The sequence below is a fragment of the Ananas comosus genome, unplaced genomic scaffold (assembly GCF_001540865.1).
Source record: "Ananas comosus cultivar F153 unplaced genomic scaffold, ASM154086v1, whole genome shotgun sequence".
NCBI classification, from domain to species: domain Eukaryota; kingdom Viridiplantae; phylum Streptophyta; class Magnoliopsida; order Poales; family Bromeliaceae; genus Ananas; species Ananas comosus.
The window spans coordinates 14,676-19,823 of record NW_017893383.1 but is presented as its reverse complement, the minus strand read 5'-3'; the positions used below and the strand labels follow the sequence as shown (position 1 = coordinate 19,823).

The 5,148-nt window shown below is 39.7% G+C and overlaps 1 long non-coding RNA gene across 1 annotated transcript; it reads left to right on the top strand.

Moving 5' to 3' along the window:
- The first annotated feature begins 3,020 nt into the window (after window positions 1–3,020).
- Window positions 3,021–3,719, top strand: LOC109705847. The gene is made up of 4 exons (XR_002214939.1): window positions 3,021–3,081; window positions 3,178–3,245; window positions 3,364–3,435; window positions 3,583–3,719. It is a non-coding gene; the product is annotated as an uncharacterized LOC109705847 (long non-coding RNA).
- Window positions 3,720–5,148: the final 1,429 nt, after the last annotated feature.

The window sequence follows — 5,148 nt, the reverse complement described above, 5'->3', positions numbered from 1 at the left end:
CCCGCTAACTAAGGCATTGACTAAGCAGAAAGTTGAGACTCATCTTGAGAAGATGGGCATTAGAAACATGGCTGACTGATTGGCTTTAGTGCAAATGGGAGATTGTTAGTTGTATACCCTAGAAGCCTATCCAACTAACGCATTTTATTTTGTATGGGACATATATTTGTACTTAATCTTTATTATATAATTGGGTCTTTTATTCCATACATGTTTAATGTGTCTGTGAATCGTCCTTTGAATTAATAAGATGATAATATATATTCTCAAGAGTTGAAATTTGAGATATATATTATTGGTGATTAATTTCTAAATGCTCTCAGTCGGTGGATCATCATGGGGACGATGATTGATCCGGTAAGATTGATGTGTATGCCGCTTCTCTTTTGGGATGACGAATCTCGAGTCATCAGTATGGGGACACTGGAGCGTGACCAATTACGAACAGTTACATGAATGTCTACTCATTTGTTAGTAACTAGTTCGATGTTGTAGTGGTACAACTGATCTTTAGACCTGCGACACCACGACCGTTTAATGTGAGGCTACTGTAGTTTGACTATGCAACAAACTCTGATCCTAGCCATGGATTTTAGTAGTATATGTTGGCTGCAGTTGGTTCATATCAGGAATGTGTGTGTGTTTATATGGGATCTATTGCTCTCGATAGAGAGATAATTAGTTCTATGCTATTTGTAAAAAAAAGCTCAGAAATCCTCGGCCGGAGTAATATGGTGTATGGAAAGATGTTTCCTAGAGTAACCATAAAAGCTTCTGTCCTATCAAATTTGTCATATGACGGGTGATGGGGTTTGATGAGTATTCCATGATCTCCACTCAGTCGAGACTATGCGATAGAAGGATTGTATTGTACGGTAACTGCACCTAGAGGTTCAGTCCGATATTCACTTCTGACTGGATTGCCACTGCATGCTGCTAGGCGTCACTGATGGATTGTGGGAACCAATAAAAATAATTATAAATAATTAGTTATTCTATAAGTGTGGAATCAAAAGAGCTTAAGTCATTGAAAGGAGTTTCGATGATGATGTAGATGGGGATCGCATCATATCTCACTACCAGACAGAATTGAACCTATTAGGTCACACACATAAGAAATCACGTATGATCGATGTTAAGGAGACGATAAAAAAAGTTTATCGAATGGGTTAATTGCAATTATAATACAGTTAAATACTAAAGTTTACTAATTTATTAGTAAAAGGACTAATTTGTAATTGTTGTAAATTAGAGGTATTTATGTGTAAAAGTTGCATGGTGTATTTACTAATCATTAGTTAATAATATGAGGACTTATGTGTAAATGTTACACACGAATCGAATTAGAATTGGGATTCAGATTCGGTTAATATTATAACTAACTTGTGGGTTAATGGATAATCCAATCGAACTAGGATTTCAATTAGGATTAGGATTAGGCTTAGGGTTTTCTCATTATAAATATATGTCATATGGTATATTAAAATAATAATACAAGAGAAATAGAAAATCCTAGCTGTCAATCCTCTCTCTTCCTCAAATTCTCCACAATTAATTCATCGGTTTTGATCTTCAAAAGGTTTCTGGCACATATAGAAGATTGATTCATCCTCCTCAAATCGATGCAGGAGTTAATTCATGATTGGATCACGGATCGAAGCGGTTGTCTAATTCGATCAAGGGCATGATTTCGTGTGGACGCAAGTAGAGCCCGGGCTTGTGCGCGGCTAACCGAGGCTGAACAATTTTTAACAACGATTATCGATTCCGCGGTGATCTCGACCTGCGCAAGGTAAAAAAAAAAAAACTATATCCTATTTGATAAGATCAATTAGATCTATTATTAATGATCTAAAACGAAATACGAGATGATCTTTGGTTTTAGAAAAATTTTAATTGTGTTATTTTCTCCCGCTACGTACACATGATTTTCTTACAGTATGCTTTGTGACAGGTAACGCTTGAGATCTGCAGACCAATATGGCAGGCACCAGATTGGGTTTGATTGTATCATTTACCTTTGAGGCATCTGTTCAGTTGGGATTATGATACAATAGTAGCGGTAGGACTCTGTAATATACTGAATCTGGGCCTATTGACTAGTTCAAGGGTTGGAATGGCTTTTGGAACTGCTTTACGACGTTTGATAGACCTTGGAAAGGTTTTGACAAGTTACTGAAGTGAGAAAGTAACTGGAAGTGAAAAATTGCATCGCAAATACATTATCTATTACTGTAATACACTGAGCTTTGGCAAATTGCGAAGTTCGAGTGTGTGGAATGTGATGTGACACTACCCTACATGCTTTATAAGGCTTGGACAAGTTTTGGAACAAGTTAGAGAATGATTGGATGGCATAAAACGAGAAATTGCATTGATCTGCGAAAATCAGCCTTTTTCTGCTTGCTGTACCGGTACAGCCATCAGCTTGTACCGGTACACAATACAGAAACGTGGCAGCAGGGCTATTTCGGTCATTTCACACTTGATACCTATCCACTTGACCCCAGCTCGACCAGGGATGCTCAGTGGAGGGTGCTGGGCTCAGAGAAAGGTTCTCCCACCTTCCTCACTCTCTCTCTCTAGGGTTTTTCTCTCTCTACAAAGGATTCGACGATTTCGCTCGTTTTCGTCGCTTCGCGTGTTTTTTCGCTGGTGGCGAGCGTCGCGGAGCCTACGTGGACGTGTGGGGGAGTGTTTTGGAAGAATTTTCGTAGCCCTGGACCAGTGAGGTGCTGGTTGGAAGCTTGAGAAGGTAAACGACTTGATTTTTCCGTTATCGGCGCTTTATTGGTCGATTTGAGTATTGATTTCATGTTTTTGCTTCCAACTGTTTTAACCTGAGATTTCAGCATGTATATATGGGTTAATTAGCTGTGAATTAACCTTCTTAGACCAGGGTTAAGCTACTTTAAAGCTTAATTGGAATAATTAGCCATTTATGAAGCTAATCCGGAACTATACGCGGTTTAATCGCGTAATTGACGTTGTTTTGTATGATCTCTTCGCAGCAAGTCTTTGTGCCTTTTTGAGCTGAACTTGCACTCTTAGAAGCTGATTTGGAAGGTATTCTAACCTGAGGTAAGCAGGAATTTCAGTTAGAAAACTGAATTCGCAAGATTCCGACTATATTTGCTATATATGTTGATATTGATGCCGTCTCGATGTTGTTCGCAGCGAGAGTGCGAACGAGCCTTGGATTGTCGTGAGCTAACTTGTGAGAGCTCTTGGAGACTTATCTTGAGGTATTACACTAGCCCAAAATAGGGATTTAAGGGGTTACTTCATACTAAGTGCAAATTAGGCCGAAATCGGACGTTTCGGTCGTCATTTTGACGCGGTGTTGATGCTTGTGTTCAGCAGGATTGGAGCCTTGTGGAGCTGATCCTTGGGACTCCTTTGGACTGTTTGGAGCCTTTAGAGGCTAAACTTGAGGTATTAAACTGAACACCAAACAGGGAATTAAGCCACAAATCAGTATAATTGAGGAAATTGCCGAAATTAGACTTTTAGTCGTAATTTCAATACGATTTTTGTTGTTAATTCGTAGCGGGCTTAAGACCCAATTGTAATGCATTTCAGGACACATTTGAGTTGGTTTTAAGACGAGCATTGGGAGCTTTTACCGGAAGTGAAGTGTCCATCTGAGAAGCTGGAATACCCGGATCGCTTAGCTACGTGAACTCGACAAAAGGCGTCGTTTATCGGTGGGTCGGACCTTCCCGAAATGGGTGAATTCCCTCTATGTCTCCTTTGACATCTGAGTTGAAGTTATTCCTTATTCATGTGCATATATGTATAGTTCATGCGACATGCATTGATGTGTAGATCATATCAGATATGATAAACAGTAATGGAAGATTCGTGACTTGTTTACTCTACATGGTTACATGTTGTTAAAGTACTACGTGTTCATGATACTAGTAGCTTGCATGTGCAGTGTTAGCTTGATGTTATCCAAGAGAATATAATGATAAAGTCGTAAATGGACTAATTAGCTCTGTTGAACAACAAAGAGATTGATGTATTTAGGATTGGGCTTTGCACTGTTATATAGCAAGTATGATTGCTATGCTCTGAAAGATCAGGTAAAGGCCTTTGATTGCATATGCATTTCTAATTGTAGAAGGCATGGCATAGAGATCATGTTAAGAGTAGTTTATCGCTTATGCTTTCACATGATAGACTTGTATTATGATATATGTTCATGATATATGTTCAAGTAAGTTCATAAGATGGCATGACTTGAATGATTATTCAACTGAGTATAATCTAGTAAATAACTAGATTTGGATATGATAACATACTTGTATAGTCAAGTAGAGATTTATATTTGGACTACAGGATATGTGCCATGAGTCTTTGATCAGAACATTAGTAAACCACTTTCCTTATGTGTAAGGAGTAGTGAGAGATTGTGAATGACTGACCAGGTATAACCTGATAGAATCACTAGCGTGATGTGAAGCCTTAACTTGTTAAGTTATATTAGTTATTGGTAGAATCATATCAACAAGTTGTTGATAGTGACTTATGATTGGGAACTACAGGACCGACCTTGGGTCGAGTTGAGATTCCATGTCAGAGACATGATGCTGTTGAGATATTTGTACCCTGGACTATAGCTAGCATGCCATTATGCTCTTTCGTACACGCTTGCGGGGGTCGCGCCCCCCAAGCCCCGCGTTCCGGAGTGGCTTGAGTTGAGATTCCATGTCAGGGACATGATGTTGTTGTGAGAGTGATACTGTGGACTACGGCTTGCATGCCATTGTGCGCTCTTGCACACGCTTGCGGGGTCGCTCCCCCCCAAGCCAGCACTCCCGAACAGCTTAGCGACAGATGCTCTTTATTTGGGATTTAGGGTTTTAGATCCCAAAGTAGATCTTTTGGATCCTTTTGTTCGTAGTTTACCCCTAATTTTCGATGGTTGGAGTTCTCTTCGAGGTTAGGTTCGAGTTTTGGTTCATCCCAACTCCAAACTAGGAAGTGTTTCGAGGTTGGTGTTCACGTTTCGGTGGTTTCCACTCTTTACTCCTTCTTCCACTACGAGGTTCGGAGGTTCGTTCGAAGAGGAGAGGAGAAGAAGAAGAAGAAGAAGAAGAGGGAGAGAAGAAGAGAGAGATTTTACGGTTCCCAACTCTCTTT